The 18,649-nt window shown below is 47.8% G+C and overlaps 1 pseudogene; it reads right to left on the reverse strand.

The window, feature by feature from the left end:
* The window catches only part of LOC147700966 (uncharacterized), a 44,335-nt pseudogene extending 25,916 nt beyond the window's left edge, over window positions 1–18,419 (reverse strand).
* Between the last annotated feature and the right edge of the window lie 230 nt (window positions 18,420–18,649).

The following is an 18,649-nucleotide window of genomic DNA, read 5'->3' on the forward strand; positions in this document are numbered from 1 at the left end:
GGCTTACGTTAAAAAAAGAAAAGTGCCAGATAGGTGTTGATGCTGTTGAGTACTTAGGATGACACACAGTTTCCAAGGATGGATTCAATTCCAAATTGAGCTTGCTGGAGGCTATTAAGAACGTGAGTGCTCGAAGTAGTAAGGACAAACTAAGATCTTTTTTAGGTCTTGCTTAGTTTATGGTAAAGTATGTGAAAAACCTCTTGGATCTTACTTACAGCCTAAGAAAATTGTTGAAGAACCATTTTCACTACAAGTGGTCGGATGGCCATCAGGTGTGTTTTGAGAAAATAAAAGATGCCATATTGTCAGCTCCCCATCTATGGAATTTTGAACACAATAGAAAAACAATACTTATGACGGATGCCAGCAACAAAGGCCTGAGTGCTACGTTGTCTCAAATCATTGATGGCAAAGAAAGGATTGTGGCGTTCGTGTTTAGGGCCATGAATAAATAAGAAGCTAACTACGCTGTGGTAGAAAGAGAGGCTGTGGCATGTTTTTGGGCCGTCAAGCATTTCAAGTTTTATTTGTGGCGCAATTCGACATCCACACTGACCACAAACCCCTTTTATATATATGTTCTCGACTAAAGGATCATACAATAGTACTCCTTGGACTGCCAAATGGGTCCCAGGTTTAGAAAGTTTTTGTTACAAACTCGAATATGTACCAACAATCAGAATAAGGCGTCCGACTTCTTATACAGAGTCCCATTAGACATAGTGGAAGATTTCGCTACCTCAGAGCATCCTGTTCTGGTAGCCAGTTCTCCTTCTATTACCAATGATGAATGGAACAAGCTCAATGGATGTGGCATTGTTCCAACTAAAATCGTGTGCTCTCCTGGGTTGGCCAAGTAATAACAGTGAGGTTTGATGACGACATCAAAGGCTATTGAGAAGTTCAGTACCGAATTAATAAGGATAACAATGTTGTGCTCAGGAATGATAAGATCATACCTCCAATGAATTTGAGAGACAAGATTATTGACCTGGCCCATAAAGGCCACCTGGGTAGAAGACTTACCGAATCCCGAGTGAGGGAGCGCTACGGGTTCCCTAATATGGATTCCATGGTTGTAGTCAAAGTCAAAGATTGCACCATTTGTGCTAAGAGTGACAAATCTAAATTGGCCCACAAAGTTTCCTTGTCTCCTGTAGCCTTCCAGATAAACGGTGGGGAAAATTAGCTCTAGATATGATTGGTTCTATTAATTACAAAGAAGTGGTAAAACGTTTTGCATTTGATTTAATCAACTACCATTCTCATTGGGTGATCACTAGAACGGTTCATCAAGTGACCACTGAGTCACTAGTAGCTTTTTTAAAAGACCCATTTTCTACATAAGGTATACCCGCTACCTTAGTTACAGATAATGGGGTGTAATTGACTTCACACACAATGGCAGATTTCCTCTTGCATCTCAAGACTGCCCTATATATTGTCCACGCACCAATGGCCTGGTAGAGAGGAGCAATCGTATGGTCAAAGAGTGCATCTAATTGGCATGCATTAACCAATTAAAGGTGGAGGATGCTATTCAGGAGATGCTACGGGCGTACCATACCACTCCCAATTCTGTCACTAATGTATTGTATTGTTTTGTAATTGCATTTGTATAACGCTTACTACCTCTGACGAGGCGTTAGAGCGCTTTTTGGTGAGTAACACACTACTCCGGGATCCATAGAGGATTAGTGTTGAATTAGAATAGTGAAACATGCAAGTACATTTTAAGTGGTCGATAGGTTAGTCAGTTATTTGGATTCAGAAGGACAGAAGAGGAAAAAAGGCTTGTATTCATATAGCGCTTGTTACCCCGGATGGGTTGTTGAAGCACGCTACTCCAAAAACCCATAAAAAATTAGTGGTGAATTAGTATGGTGAAATATGAAAGTAATTTGAGTGGTGGATATTAGTCCGGTTTTTGTTGGAGTGATAAGGATAGCGGAGGTGTTAGAACTGGGGGTCTCTAGTTGGCAGAGGTAGGTACCACTGTCCAAATAGGGACCCTTGCTTCTAGTCAGGGTAAGGAGGAAACACTCTTTAGTAGATAACCTCTGCTCACCCCCTTTGGTAGCTTGGCACAAGCAGTCAGGCTTATCAAAGGCAATGTGTAAAGTATTTGCACCAACACTCACAGTAACAAAGTGAAAACACCACAAACTGACTCCACAACAGTTTAGAAAAAATAAAGGTATTTAATCCAAACTAAACAAGACCAAATCGACAAAAATCCAACATACACAGTTCAAGAATATGGTTGCGAAATAGTTCTTAAAGTTGCGATAAAAGTAATCCACAGTTGCGTGAAAAGTTCACAGTTGTGTCACATTTTGCCAACAGAACCTTTTAACTGCAACAAAATTCCAAAGCAGAAACAGTTTAGAAAAAATAAAGAAATTTAATCTAAACTACACAAGACCATAACGACAAAAATGCAATATACACAGTTCAAGAATATGGTTGCGAAAGAGTTCTCAAAGTTGTGAGAAAAATAATCCACAGTTGCGTGAAAAGTTGCCCGTTGCATCACGTTTTGCCAACAGTACCTTTTAAATGCGACAAAATTCCAAAGCAGAAGCTGGTGCGGTAGAAAACAAGCGATGCGTTGCTCCTGAGACCCTGGGGAGGCGATGCGACAAACCCGCTGCAGCAGCGGGAGTGTTGCGACGAATCCAGTCTGTATGGGGAGGAAGACGATGACTTGTATGGATTCTGGTGCATAGGTTCCGTAGGAAGTTTTCTCTCGCAAAGGCGCGATGCGATGATCTGTAGGTGCTGCGACGATGCGCGGTCCGCAAGCAAGCGGTGCAACGATCTTACCCAGTGACAACAGGCTCTGCGACGACACTCGCAGCGATGGTAATCTTCCCGCACCGGTCTGGTGCGTCCCACAAACAAAGTATGCGATGACTCTGGCAGCGGTGATAGGCACTGCTATGATCTCGGCATTCGTAGCGGCAGGAATTTCCTCGCACTGACTGGGATGCGCTCCGCAAACGAGCAATGCGACAAAACTTACAGAAAGTCGTCAAATTCTTCTTTTCCAGCTTCCCAACACAGGTACAACTTCCAGATAAGCATGGGCGGAAAATCCGTTCCGCTCGCGGATTTTGCGGATTTTCGGGAAATTCGCAATCCGCGAGATTCGCGAATCTCCCGCAAAATCCGCAAATCCGCGAGCAGCGGATTTTGCTCGCACTGCTCGCACTGTTCGCGTGAGTTCGCGCCCCGCGAATAAGTGCAAAATTGCAGAAATACGATTTTAGCAAAACTGAAAGTAACTACTTACCAGGTTCAAAAGTTCAGGCTCATCATTAGTAGCCATTTCCTGTAGTGCTTCCTGAGGGGCCCCTCCAGAGTTCAGTTGCCAGTTGAAACTATTATGTGACCCTGCTCTGAACCTCAGAATAGTTACACATATGCCACAAAGGTCCTGAATTACAGCTAAGGGAGACAAGCAGGAGCCAGGCTGGAAGTTCAAATCCATTAATCAGCCCCTAATTCATTATTGTCAGTTGGGGCAGGGCAGGTGTTGTAACTAATTTTGCAACAATGAAAGCACTTAGCAAGTGCAAAAGATCACTAATCAGGGCGCAATAAGGAAGCAGGTGCCAGCTAAAAAAATATTCTGTGACACATTAATCAGCCCCAAATTAATTCAGGTCACTTGAGGCAGGGAAGGTGTGCTTTGCTTTGCCGAAAATAATGTACACTGGACAACCAGAGGGTGTGGTGATGAAACAGAGGGTGGCATGGGTGGGCCAGAGGGTGGCATGAGTAGTCAGAGAGTGGCAGTGGTGACAGAGAGTGGCAGTGATGAAGAAGAGTGTCCCAAACAGGCTGGACACGTAGAAACAACAAGTTCGCAAAACTTGCGACCCGACAGGTAAGTTCGCAAATTGCGAAATTGTAAAAACCCTCGCGAACTGGCAGAAACACGGGCGAACACAAAAAAAAAAAAATCCGCAAATTCGCGGGAATTCGCGGATTTTGCGGATTGCGAATCCGCAAATCCGCAAAATTCGCGGATTGCCAATCCGCAAAATCCGCTCATGCTTACTTCCAGAGGCACCACAACTGGCCCAAGCACTCTAGGAAGGACAGAACTCTCTCAGCAGAGTTCAGGGAAGATGGGGGTGAAGTTCTTTTGTTCCTGGGACTTCTTAACAGGGAGCCAGCTCTTCTCAGGCCCTTGGAGATTCCTTCAAGACAGGGGACACAGCACACAGCAAAGTCCTTCCCCTCTCCTTGGCAGCAAAGCAACAGCAGGTCAGTCCAGCAGAGCAACAGCAGGACAATCTTCCTTCTTCAGTTTCAGCTTTCTCCTTAGCAGAGGTTCCTTCTTGATTCCAGGATGATCTAATTTTCTGTTGTCAGGGGTCCTGTACTTCTACCCCTAAATGCCTTTGATCCCTTTGTGCAGGAGGGCTCTGAACCAGTTCTGGGTGTTCCTGGAGCACTTTGTTTTCCTGGCCTCTCCTTTCCTTTAAGAGAGAGGGGCAGGGTCGTTAGCCGCCAAGCAGGAGGTGGAGCCAGTATTGTGGAAGGCAGGCACAGCCCTATTCAGGCCCAGGTGCTATCCCCTCCCACCACTCTAGATGCAGATGGAGCTATTTAGCCCAGGGATGGCCCACTCAGACTCTGGGAGCCACCCAGCCCCTGTCACTCACAAACCAGACAGTCAATTCACAAACAAGCAAAGGCACACAGAAAGGTCAGACAAGAGAACAGCAACTTTCTAAAAGTGATTTTCTCAAACACAGGATTTAAAAACAACCTTTCCAAAAAGATGTGTTATTAAATTCTGAGTTCAGGGATACCAGACTTTTATGTCCTATCATGCTCCTATGGGAAGATATGCTGGTAGCCACTGTTGCCAGCATCCCCCATGATAGCATATGGGGCAAGATAACCTTCAATAGGGAAAAACGCAAATAGGCTGTAATTCACTACCAGAGCATGTTACCTGCACAAGTACATGCTCTACCTTTCACATACACTGCACCCTGCCCAAGGGGGTACCTTGGGCCTCCCCTAGGGGTGACCAATGTGTACAGAAAGGGAAGGGTTAGGCCTGGCCAGTGGGGACACTGACCAGGAGGACATGGCAGTTCACAGACTGCACACAGGCACTGCTGTGGCAGGCCTGAGACACCATTTTAGGGCTACTCATGTGGGTGGTACAATCAGTGCTGCAGGCCCACTAGTAGCATTTGTTATCACCAGCCCTGGCACACTCAGTGCACTTTACTAGGGACTTCTTGGCGACACAAATATGCCAATCATGAACGGCAGTGGAAAAGTGCCCAAAGCATCTAAACCAGCAAAAATGAAATCCAGCACAGCATCAAAAAATACAGGGGTAGAGGCAAAAAGATAGGGGTAAACTACGCCAAAGATGCCAGGTCTAACACGTGTCCCCTCCAGCTGAAAGTGGGAAGAACTACCCACCCTCTTGGGAGTTCTCTTCACTAAGGTGGAAAAACCTGGACAGACCATCAGCGTTGGCGTGTGCTGTGCCAAGGCGGTGTTCCACCGTGAAGTCCATTCCCTGTAGGGAGATGGACCACCTCAACAGTTTTGGGTTTTCACCCCTCATCTGCATTAACCATCTGAGGGGCCTGTGGTCTGTCTGAACACAAAAGTGAGTCCCAAACGGGTAGCGCCTCAGCTTCTTCAGAGCCCAAACCACAGCAAAAGCTTCCCTTTCAATTGCACTCCACCTCTGTTCCCTAGGGAGTAGCCTCCGGCTAATGAAAGCTACAGGTTGGTCCCAGCCCTCGTCAGTGATCTGTGAGAGTACTGCTCTCACACCATGCTCGGAAGCGTCTGTCTGCACTTTGAACTCACTGGAGAAGTCAGGTGCCTTGAGAATGGCAGTCTTCAGGGCATCAAAAGCAGTTTGGCAGCATTCGGTCCAATTCACTTTTCTGGGCTGATTCCGTAAGTCAGCTCTGTCAAGGGGGCAACAATGCTGCCATATCCCTTCACAAACCGCCTGTAATACCCGGTGAGTCCTAAGAAGGCTCTCGCCTCTTTCTGGGTCTTGGGGGGTTCCCAAGCCAGAATGGTATCAATCTTTGTCCGTAGGGGCGCCTCCTGCCGCTCCCTACCTGGTGTCCCAAGTACACCACAGATCCCTGCCCTATCTGGCTCTTGCTGGCCTTGATAGTGAGGCCTGCCCTTTGCAGAGCCTTCAACACTTCACAGAGGTGTTGCAAGTGTTCCTCCCACGTGGAGCTGAACACCGCAATGTCATCCAGGTATGCGGCGCTGAATTCCGCCAGCCCGGTCAGTACCTGGTTGACCAGTCTCTAGAATGTGGCTGGGGCATTCTTCAACCCAAAGGGCATGACTCGGGACTGGAAGTGCCCCTCTGGCATTGAGAATGCAGACCTCTCATTGGCTCCATCAGTTAACGCAATCTGCCAGTACCCAGAAGTTAAATCAAACGTACTGAGGTACCGGGCAGCTCCCAACCAATCCACGAGCTCATTCGCTCTGGGGATTGGGTGTGCATCAGTCTTGGTAACCGCATTGAGCCCACAGTAGTCCACACAGAACCGGAGTTCTGGAGTAACACCGGGCGCAGCAGCTTTTGGGACTAAGACCACTGCGCTAGCCCTGGGGCTGCTGGAGGGCTCAATTACCCCTAGCGCCAAAATCTTGGAAACCTCTTCCTTGATGCTGGCCCTGACCTTGTCAGCTAATCTGTAAAATTTCTGTTTCACAGGTAGACTATCTCCAGTACCCACATCATGGACGCACCAATTGGTGACACCTGGGGTCAGGGAGAACAGGGAGGAAAACTGACCCTACACCTGGTGACAGTCCCTCTGCTGCTCTGGGGTCAGGGTGGGCAAGAGGATCACACCATCCACTGACCCATCTTGCTCTTTAGCTGCCAGGACTTCTGGGAGAGGATCAATATCCTCTTCCCCTCCAGTATCTGTAGCCATGAGCATTGTCACTTCAGACCTCTCAAAGTGGGGTTTGAGGCGGTTCACATGCAAGACTCTCAGGGGCTGCCTGGGAGTCTTCAAGTTAACCAGGTAGGTTACTTCGCTCTTGTGCTCCACCACCTCATATGGCCCAGTCCACTTGTCTTGGAGCGCGTAAGGCTCCACTGACGCCATCACCCACACTTTCTGCCCAGGTTGAAATTCGACCAGAGTGGTATTCTTGTCATACCATCTTTTTATTTCTTCCTGGCTAGCTTCTAGGTTCTCCTGAGGGAGCTTCCTGAAGCATTGTGTCTGGTTGCAGATGGCCAGCACATAGCTGAACACATCCTGGGGGGGTTTCCCACGGGATTTCTCCCACCCCTCCCTCAACAGTGTGAGAGGTCCTCTAACAGGGTGGCCATACAGAAGTTCAAAGGAATTGAACCCTAAGGACTTCTGAGGCACCTCCCTGTAGGCAAACAACAGACATGGTAGAAAGACGTCCCACTTCCGTCCCATGGGCTCCTTTAGGCCCCTAATCATACCTTTCAGGGTGCGGTTGAACCTTTCAACCAACCCATGTCTTTGAGGGTGGTAAGGAGTGGTAAACTTATAAGTTACCCCACACTCCTCTCACAGAGACTTGATGTACCTAAAGATGAATTTGTTACCCCGGTCGGAGACCACCTCTCTAGGGAACCCCACAAGGGAAAAGATCCCCATCAATGCACAGCCCACCACGGGTGCTGTGATTGACCTGGGAGGGACTGCTTCCGGGTACCGGGTGGCATGGTGCACCAAGACCAGGATGAACCTGTTGCCTAAGGCTGTCTTGAAAGGGGTGCTCACAACAGGAAAGTGTTGGAGGGGTGCCTTGCTCTTCACTCCGGTCTTGCCACTGGCCTGACATGTTTGGCAAGATCTACAAAAGGCACCAACGTGCTTCTTCATCTGGGGCCAGAAGAAGTGGGTGACAAGCCTATGGTGGGTCTTGTCTTGCCCCAGATGGCCTGCGAGAGGCACGTCATGAGCCAGACCTATTAGGAAGTTCCTGAAGCGCGCCGGTACCACCAGCACACGGGCTGCACCAGGCTCAGCAAACTTAGGCTCACTATACAACAACTCATCTTCCCAGTAGATGAAGTGATCTCTGGACGCTCCACCTCTGCCTGGTCTGCAGCCTGTTGCCGCACACCAATAAGAGAAGGGTACTCTTTCTGTTCCTTGCGGAATTCCTCCCTGGAGGGCCCACCTTCTTGCTGCCAATGGGTCAGCTCAGGCAGGTCGCCCAGTTCGGCCACCTGTTCCCCTGTAGGTTCTAAGGCATCCCCCTCAGGTTCTGCTTCTTCCTGGACCATGGGACCAGCTGGGGCTGGTTTCCCGCGCCCCCTGCCCTTTCCTCTCCTGGCAGGTCTCTGGGCCACTGTTTCAGGCTCCAGTTCTGCTGAATCACCCCTACTGGCTGCCATAGCACGCGTGGTCACACAGATCCACGCAGGCAAACCCAACATCTCCAAATGAGTTCTGTGTTGTACATCCTTCTATGGAGAACTCTCCAGGTCATTACCTAGCAGACAGTCTACAGGCAAGGCATCACTGACAACAACTTCCAAGAGACCAGAGACCCCTCCCCATGCAAAGGGAACATGCGCCTCCTTGCAGAGGCGCACTGAGCTGTCAGCTGCCATTCCAGGGCGGAGAATATCGGGAATGACCTGCTCTTCAGACACCCACTAACACATCCTGGATGTCACGCTGGCTCCTGTGTCTCTTAGAGCCTCTATCTCTCTCCCATTGATGATCACCTTCTACTAGTATTTCTTAGTGTTAGGGGGCAGTATGGTTTCCTGGACCACCTCTTGGTCTCCTAAAGAGACAAGGGTCATAACTGCTAGTCCCTCCTCTCCACTGGAAATCAAATCCCCGCCCAAAGCTACACTTGCTGACTCTGGGGCTGGAGCACCAGTGGGTGCAGGATTTTTGTTGAGTCATTTTGGAGCAAGGTTGCCCACCTCATTGCAGTGATAGCAGGTAGGGGGACCCCTGTTGTCCCTGCTGTCTCTATTGTCCCGCCTGCCCCTAGGGGGCCATTGCTGTCTAGGTCTGGGGGGTTGGGATTCCTTAAGCTGGGAAGTAATTTGGGGCCCTTGCGAGAACTCCTTTTGGTTACCCTTGTCCCCCCCACTCTTCTGCTGGGGACCCTGCCCACCTTTGGCTGTGGTACCACAATTCCTCTGTGGACCCCAGTACTGGTCCAGCGGTCCGCCTCCTTAGCAAGCTCAATGGGGCCTGTCAGCTTGCTTTCTAAAAGATGCTGGCGCAGCTCTGGAACACAAAGTCTACTCAAGTGCTCCCAACTAATTAAATGCAACAACCCCTTATAATCAGTTACTTTGCTGCCCTTTATCCAACCTTCCAGTGCACGTGAGTACAAATTGACACACTCCATCCAAGTCTCAGACTCTCTCTTCTTAGAGTTCCTAAACTGCTGTCTGTGCTGCTCTGGAGTAAGTCCATACCTGAGACATAAGGCCTCCTTCATATTGGGGTAGGTCATGGTACCTGCTAATTCTAAGGGCTCTAGAGCACTCCTCCCAGAAGCCTCAAAATGTTTCCACAGGCCCACCCCCAATGTTGCTCAGGCACACCATTCATTCTCAATGCAATCTCATAAGAAGTAAACCAGGCATAGATATCCTCACTCCTATGGTAATTCTGTACCAGATCCTTGGGAATATATACTTTACCCCCATGCACTGGCTGTGATTTAAGATCCAGTTCTCTCATGCTCAAATCATGAGCCAAAAGAAAATTACTTTTCCTCCAGGGCACGGGCATTTTTGCTCTCCTCTGCCGCCCTCTCTACTTCCAATTGCTTCATTTTCATCTTAATGACTTCCAAGTCATAGTCTCTTACTCTCTGATTTTCTTGTAACTCTTCTTGGGTGAAGCCCCTACTGGAATGGTTGCTGCCAGGCCTTGAGCCTGTTCTGCTCACAGGCAGATCTGTGGTTTGAAAACCATTCCCTGTACTTGCATCATTTCCCTCTTGTGCCTCCCAATGGGCCTTCAAGATTCTCTGCAGCTCATCCTTCCTGTAGCCGCTCTTTATGGGGCACTCAAACTCGTGGCAGAATTTCCTAAGCTGCTCAACTTTGTATGAATACAAATCCTCAATGCAAAACTCCAATTCTGCCTTCACACTGAGTGCCTTTCCATTCACAGACATGATGCTTTGAAGAGTTACTCAAAAATAGAACCAACCAAAAAAACTTAACCGTAGTATGCGGTGGCGTAGTGTTCTGAACTCACTAGTGATGTACACCAATCACTGTGCGTCTAGTACAAATACAAGTCCAAATCCCACCGCTGACCAACAATGTTAGAACTGGGGGTCTCTAGTTGGCAGAGGTAGGTACCACAGTCCAAATAGAGATTCTTGCTTCTAGTCAGGGTAAGGAGGAAATACTCTTTAGATAACCTCTGCTCACCCCCTTTGGTAGCTTGGCACAAGTAGGCAGGCTTATCAAAGACAATGTGTAAAATATTAGCACCAACACTCACAGTAACACAGTGAAGACACCACAAACTGACTCCACAACAGTTTAGAAAAAATAAAGGTATTTAATCTAAACTACACAAGACCAAAACGACGAAAATCCAACATACACAGTTAAAGAATATGGTTGCCAAAGAGTTCCTAAAGTTGCGATAAAAATAATCCACAGTTGCGTGAAAAGTTCACAGTTGCGTCACGTTTTGCCAACAGTATCTTTTAAATGTGACAAAATTACAAAGCAGAAGCTGTGCGGTGGAAAACAAGCGATACGTTGCTCCTGAGACCCTGGGGAGGCGATGCGACAACCCGCTGCAGCAGCGGGCGTGTTGCGACTAATCCGGTCTGTATGGGGAGGAAGGCGATGAATTGTATGGATTCCAGTGCGTAGGTTCCGTAGGAAGTTTTCTCTCGCAAAGGTACGATGCGATGATCTGTAGGTGCTGCGACGATCTCCGGGGCGACGATGTGCAGTCCGCAAGCAAGCGGTGCGACGATCTCGCCCAGTGACGACACTCGCAGTGATGGTAATCTTCCCGCACCGGTCTGGTGCGTCCCGCAAACGAAGGATGCGCTGATTCTGGCAGCGGTGACAGGCGCTTAGATGATCTCGGCCTTCGTAGCGGCGGAAATTTCCTCGCACTGACGGGGATGTGCTCCGCAAGCGAGTGATGCGACAAAACTTACAGAAAGTCTTCAAATTCTTGGTTTCCAGCTTCCCAACACAGGCACAACTTCCAGAGGCACCAGAACTGGCCCAAGCACACTAGGAAGGACAGAACTCTCTCAGCAGAGTTCAGGGAAACTGGGTCCTTTTGTTCCTGGGACTTCTTAACAGGGAGCCAGCTCTTCTCAGGCCCTGAGAGATTCCTTCAAGACAGGGGACATAGCACAAAGCAAAGTCCTTCCCCTCTCCTTGGCAGTGCGGTGATCTCACCCAGCGACGACAGGCTCTGCGACGACACTCGCAGCAATGGTAATCTTCCCGCACCGGTCTGGCGCGTCCCACAAACGAAGGATGCGACGGCTTTGGCAGTGGTAACAGGCGCTGCGACGATTTCGGCCTACGTAGCAGCGGGAATTTCCTCGCACTGTCGGGGATGCGCTCCGCAAGCGAGCAATGCGACAAAACTTGCAGAAAGTCTTTAAAAGCTTGGTTTCCAGCTTCCCAACACAGGTGCAACTTCTAGAGGCACCACACATGGCCAGCTCTTCTCAGGACCTTGGAGATTCCTTCAAGATAGGGGACACAGCACAAAGCAAAGCCCTTGCCCTCTCCTTGGCAGCAAAGCAACAGCAGGTCAGTCCAGCAGAGCAACAGCAGGACAGTCTTCCTTTCTTCAGTTTCAGCTTTCTCCTTGGCAGAGGTTCCTTCTTGATTCCAGGATGATCTAATTTTCTGTAGTCAGGGGTCCTGTACTTATACCCCTAAAAGTCTTTGATCCCTGAGCCTGATCTGAATCAGTTCTCGGTGTTCCTGGAGTGCTTTGTTTTCCTGGCCTGTCCTTTCCTTTCAGAGAGAGGGGCAGTGACGTCAGCCGCCCAGCAGGAGGTGGAGCCAGCATTGCGGAAGGCAGGCACAGCCCTATTCAGGCCCAGGTGCTATCTCCTCCCACCACTCTAGATGCAGATGGAGCTTTTCAGCCCAGGGATGGCCAACTCAGACTCTGGGAGCCACCCAGACCCTGTCACTCACAAACCAGACAGTCAATTCACAAACAGGCCAAGGCACACAGAAAGGTCCGACAAAAGAACAGCAACACAGGATTTAAAAACAACCTTTCCTAAAAGATGTGGGGAGGGGTAGAAAAGGGAATAAGATTTGCATTCAAATATCGCTTGTAACCCTGATGGGGTGTTGAAACGCTTTATTGGAGAGGAGCACGCTACTCTGGAACCCATAAAGGATTCGTGGAGAATTAGTACAGTGGAATATGGAATTTGAGAAGTGAACATGTTAGTCTGTTATTTTGATTGAAAAGGATAGTGGAGGGATAGAAGAGTGAAGGATTTCTTGTATTTCTTTTTTTAGGTCATAGCAGTAGGAGGAGGCGTTTGGATGAGTAAAAAGGGTTTTTGGAAGGGAAGAGTCAGAGGGAAGAGTTTAGAAAGGTTTGTTTTGGGGGATCGGTATAGTAAAAGGGGTGTCAGTTGATGCAAAAATGGGTAGAGTAGGAGAGAGTCTAGAAAGGGTTATTTTGGGGATCATAGTAGTGGCACGGGGTTTGGGATTAATGAGAGAGTGGGTGTAGAGAATATATTGATAGATGTATAGGGTGAAAGATAGGGTAGTGCATTGGAAAGAGTAGTAGAAAGAGGTTTGATATGAGTCAGAAAGTTGGGCTAAAATATATATTGAGAGAAGTAAAGGCTGAGAAATAGGGTAGTGCATTGGAAATGCCAAATTAGAAAACAGTGATAAATATATATATATATCCATAAGTACATTGAAAGTATATAGATGCATAAAGAAGGTAATTATATTTAGATTAAAGATATTGATAGAGGTACAGGATGAGAAATAGGGTAGTGCATTGGATATGCTTTTTTCAGGAGAAAAGTAACAGACACACAGATCCAGGTACATAGAGGTACATAGGTGCACAATGGAAGCAGGTACATGTAGACCAAAGATGATTTAAAAAAAAAATTAACAACATAATTACTCTACATGTTTATACAAAGCAGTACACATAGATAGGTACATATCTATAGTGAAAATAAATGCTTATATACAGAGGGATATGCTGTAAATTTCTGTTTGCGTATGGTGCTTATGTGGAGAAGAGACAATTCTTGAGTGGTTTTCTGAACATAAGGTGGTTGTCGGTGGATCTTATGTTGGGGTAAAGAGTTCCATAGTTTGGCTGCTTGAACGGAGAAGGATGTGCCACCCATGTTTTTTTTCTTGTATCTTGAGATTTTGAGGCAAGATGCTCCTGTAGAGCGGAGGTTCCTTTGTTGAATGGGTTTGGGGATTTTATTCTTGATGAAGAGCGGTCCCATTCCATGTATTGCTTTGTGGGTGATACAAAGTAGCTTGAACATGGATCTTCTGGCAACCGGTGACCAATACTGGGCTTTCAAGGCAGGTGAGAAGCGGTCTCGCGGTTTGATATGCAAGATTAGTATGGCAGTCGAGTCCTGAATCCGTTGTAGTCTTTTCATGGTCGTCAAAGGTGATCCGTGGTAGAGGCTATTGGCTTAATCGAGTTTGGGGGAGATGGTAGCTTGGACTTTGTGTGGAAATCCCAGATGAGGGAAAATTTGTCGCAGCGTTATTGTAGTGACAAAGCTTGATCTTGCTAGTTTGTCCACTTGGACATTCATCGACAGCTTGGAGTCCATGGTCCTTCCGAGGTTTCTTACTTCCTTCAATACTTTAGGCGGTAATCCCAGTTCATCAGGCCAGGCAGCAAGCAGGTCCTAATGTTTCCAATAGCCACACATGAGTATTTCCATTTTGGAAGCATTCAATTTGAGATGGCTCCATATCATCCACTGGTCCACGGCTCTGAGACAACTGAAAAATTGGGATTTTCCAATGTCTTTGGGGCATTCCAGTTGAAGGAGTATTTGCGTGTCATCTGCATAGTGATAGTACGTGAAATGACATTGATTGATCAGTTCCGCTAATGACTTCATGTAGATGCTGAAAAGCATGGTCGAGATGATAGAGCCTTGAGGGACCCCTGCTTTTGCGGAGTATGGTTTGGACGAGAAAGGGGGGTATGGATGACATCAGTTCTGTTTTGAAGGTAGGACGCAATCCAGTCTAGAATAGTTCCCTTTATGCCGGCTTCATAGAGTCATAGAGGTCCAAGAGGAGAAGCGCAGCAACCCTGTTGCAGTCTACTGTATTCTTCAGGTCATCCCAGATGCAAGGAGGGCAGATTCAGTGCCTCTTCCTGGACGCAATCCTGCTTTGAAGTCTGAAAGTATGTCATTCTCTTCAATGAATAATGACATCTGGGCGATTACTGCTCTTTCTATCAGTTTGCCCAGGAAAGGTCCATTTGTGATGGGTCTGTAGTTGTCAGGGTTCAGCGGGTCCAAGTTTGTTTTCTTCAGTAAAGAGCGACTTTTTGAGTTCTTCTGGAAATATTCTGATAGTTAAGGAATCGTTGATGATTCTTTTTACTGGAGTGGCAGCAGAGGTTGTATAAAAAATTGTCTTGAAAGTCTGTGGGCGACCAGGTTCTCCTTGCGGTGTCGAGGGTGTTCGGGTGTATTGATGTGAGTCCATCTTGGCATGGTGTTTACTGGAGCCCACAGATCATTTAGTGTTTTTCAGTTGGTGGGAAGTAGAGCGTGTGTGGCGGTGCGGGCAAGCAAGACCCATCCTACGGCAGCGGATGTTGTATCTGAAATAAGGATTCTCTACCCAAATTTTGCGCACCGTACCACGCCTGTGGTCTGCTTAATAGGGAGGTGTGAGTACCACACCTTCGGGAGTGTAGGGCCAAGATGTGCGACCACAGGAGTTCTTCCGCCGAGAGTGTAAATACAAAGGTGCCTCAGGGCCAGCATGAAGGTGTGGTATCACCCATAGAGGTGGTCACCTACTTGACCCCATTCTCTCTAATATTCCCCAGCTACACTGTTCTCCGTCTTTGCCGGTCCTGTGGTCGGGCCATTATTTGATTAAGTTTACAGTTGTTGGCACTGAAACTTTGACTAATAGCAGTGCCTTGGGGAGCATAAAAAAGAGAGACTGGAAACAATTGGACACTGGTGCCCTTAATAAAGTTCTTGCTGACCATTTGCCGCTTAGTCGGCCGGACCTAGCCGACATTGAGATTATGGCTAGTGCTGTTAATACCTGGCTCGCGGAAGCCATTGATATCTGCCTTCCTTTAGTCCAGAAGAAAAATAAAATTCATAGATCTCCCGCCCCCTGCTTTAATGAGTTACTTCAAATTGACAAATCCCGCTGTAAGAAACTTGAAAGGGCTTGGAGAAGGGATTACTCCCCCTCTGCGTACCTCGTATACAAAATGGAACTGAAGCATTACCACAAAGCCTGCGCATAGACTAGGGATAGCTACGTGAACAACACGATTTCTGAAGCAGTCAATAAATCCAAAACTCTGTTTAGCGTGGTTAAGGAACTTGCAGGCTCAAACTATAGCCACACTTCCCCCCCTTTCCAATGGTAAATGCGACGAGCTTGCACAGTATTTTATTTCCAAGATTGAGAACATATACCAGGACATCTCTGTTCAAAAAGTCATTTCCACCAATAATTGTTGTGTTGATCTGCTTCTGGGCGTTAGTGAGGCTGTTGCCTCCCATACTCAGTCATCGGCTTCTCTTCTGTCCTGGCCTGACCTTCTCCCTTCCACCCTTCTGGAGATCCTGAATAAGGTTAAGTCTGGCTTTCCATTAAACCCTGTGCCCGTCTCTCTACTAGGCTTGTTGGATCTCCCCCAGATCTCTATTATCTGCACGTTGCTTAATTACTCCCTTAATACTGCTACGGTCCCCAGTTGCTGGAAGCATGCTATGGTTACTCCTCTTTTGAAGAAGCCTTCTGCTGATCCCAATTTTTCTTCCAATTTTCGCCCTATCTCGTTATTGCCTATTTTTTCTAAAGTTCTGGAGAGACATATTCATGTACACTTGTCTCAGTACGTCACGTCCAATAACCTATTACACTTTTCTCAGTCTGGCTTCCGCCCGGGATTCTCCACTGAGTCCACTCTCTTAGGTGTGACAGAAAATCTACGCCTGCTTCTGGATCGAGGGGAAACAGCTGCACTGATATTGCTCTATCTCAGTGCAGCATTTGACACTGTATCCCATAACATCCTCAATTGATCCCTTTCGAACATTGGCATTGGTGGTAAAGCCTTGGACTTGGCTCTCGTCCTTTTTGAAGGATCGGACCTTTCAAATTTTCTCTCACTCATCCTCTTCTAAAACTTACTCCTCCCCACACGGTGTACCCCAGGGTTCTATTCTGAGTCCCTTTTTGTTTAACCTTTATGTCACCCCTTTAGCTTACATTGCTCAAGGTCAGAGGTAAACTTATTTACTTATGCTGATGATTCACAAATTGTTTTTTCCTTAACCCATGGTGACCCCACTCTGCCATCCACCTTGCAAACAGGACTCAACGATATAGCTAGTTGGATGAATAGCAACCTGCTTAAATTAAATGGTGGGAAGACGGAGGTTTTGGTACTGGGCAACAAACCTGACCTCTGGAGCCCGAGACACTGGCCTCTAGTCATGGGTGCCCTGCCGGTCCCTGTCGACCATGTGCGCAATCTCGGAGTGACCATTGACAAGAGGTTATCTATGAAGGATCAAGTCAACAAAGTGGCAGCCACCTGCTTTACCATCTTGCGGTGGCTCAGAAAAATCTTCTGGATGCTTCCTTCTAATACCCAGAGATCTGTGGTTAACGCCTTGGGGACCTCCAGATTGGATTACGGTAATGTGCTCTATCTGGGGTCCACCAAGGGGGTCACACGCCGCCTCACAATTAGTTCAGAATGCCGCAGCTCGGCTCCTTTGCGGTTGTCGGAAAACGGGCCACATTACCGAGAGTCTGAGGGAACTCCACTGGCTCCGCATTGAAAGCCGTGTGCAGTTCAAGGCTCTATGCTATATGCATAGGATCAAGGCGAAAGTAGCTCCTTTGTAAATTCAGTCTCTTGTTAAGCCTTACATCCCTTCCCGCTCGCTCCATTCCTCTTCTCAATATTTATTCTGTGTACCCAAGTTCAAACTGTCCAGAATGGGCGGCAGTGCCTTCGCCAATCTGGGACCTAGACTTTGGAATTCTCTTCCATTGGCTATTCGCACTGAGGAAAGCCATGTTCGTTTTCGAAGAGCAGTGAAAACCTGGCTCTTCAATCAATAGGCCACTTTTTGTGTGGTGTCAGGATGTTTCTGTTCAATTAGCGCCGGGAAACCCTTACGGGTAGCTGTCGCGCTTTACAAACTCAATAAATAAATAAATATCATTGTCAGTAATTCCAGTATCTACATTGGATGGTGCTACTCAATGTCTGATGCGCCCTTGTTTTCTTCCTCCTGGCGTTCATTGGACATCCAGCCTCCAGGCTGTTTAGGTAGGATCTTGATGAAGTCCTGGTCATGCTGTGGGTTGGTGAAGAAATGCTGTTTGCCTTGGCATGTCACTTTGAGGCGGCCGGGAACAGCATGGCGTTTGGGATGTTGAGCTGTTGACGTTTTTTCTTGACTTGGAGGAATTTGCGTCTCTGCTCTTGTACGGCCATGGTAAAATCTGGATAGATAGATATCTCCATTCCTTCATATTTGATGTGTCCTTTCTCTCTGGATAGTCGGAGGGCCGTGTCTCTGTTGTGATAATTCAACAGTTTGGCTATGAAGGGACGCAGAGGGGTCCCAGTAGGAGGTCGGCTCGCCAGTGAGCAATGTGCTCTCTCCACCAAAAGGACCAATGAAAATTCCTCTCTGCCAAATAATGCTATAAGCAGGCGTTCAATGTAATCCTCCATTTACCCAGTGGCCGTCGACTCCGGCACACCTAGGATGCGGAGGTAGTTCCTCCTTGAGCGTGATTTCAACACTTCATTTTTAGCGGCTATCACTTTCAATACTTTGTCCATCTCGAGTGTGCGGCTGTTGGTAGCATTTGACCTGTCCTCCAAGTCAGATATCCTTCTCTCTGCCTCAGTTAATCGGTCGTCATGCTTCTCCAGTCTGTGTGTTAGGCCATCCATTCAGGCAGACATGAAGTCCATTTTGGATTCTATTGACGTCAGGCTCGATCGCATTACAAGTAATAGTTCCTTCAGGTCTGCTGTGGATGTGATTGGAGCCTCAGCATGATCTTCGTCCGGCTCCGTCTGGGATCGGGGAGTTTTCCCAGTGTCAAAGGTAAGTTTCTTTTGTTTACCGTCTGGCTTCCCCATGGCGGCTTGGCGGGAGGACCTACGATTCAGTTGGGCCCGGAGGGGATCCGTGTCTTCATCCAGATAAGTGCAGGCCGTGGGTCACAATTAAGGTCAGGAACTCGATGCGTGTGGACAACAGGGAGAGCGGGTTCCCTCCTATATCTTGTCCCCCCCTGCCTTAGGTGGCGCTGCGTCTCACCTCAAGTGCAAAATGGCGGACTGTCCACTCTATGCTCACGCCAGCCTCC

Source organism: Lissotriton vulgaris, chromosome 7 (assembly GCF_964263255.1).
Source record: "Lissotriton vulgaris chromosome 7, aLisVul1.2, whole genome shotgun sequence".
Taxonomy (NCBI): Eukaryota; Metazoa; Chordata; class Amphibia; order Caudata; family Salamandridae; genus Lissotriton; species Lissotriton vulgaris.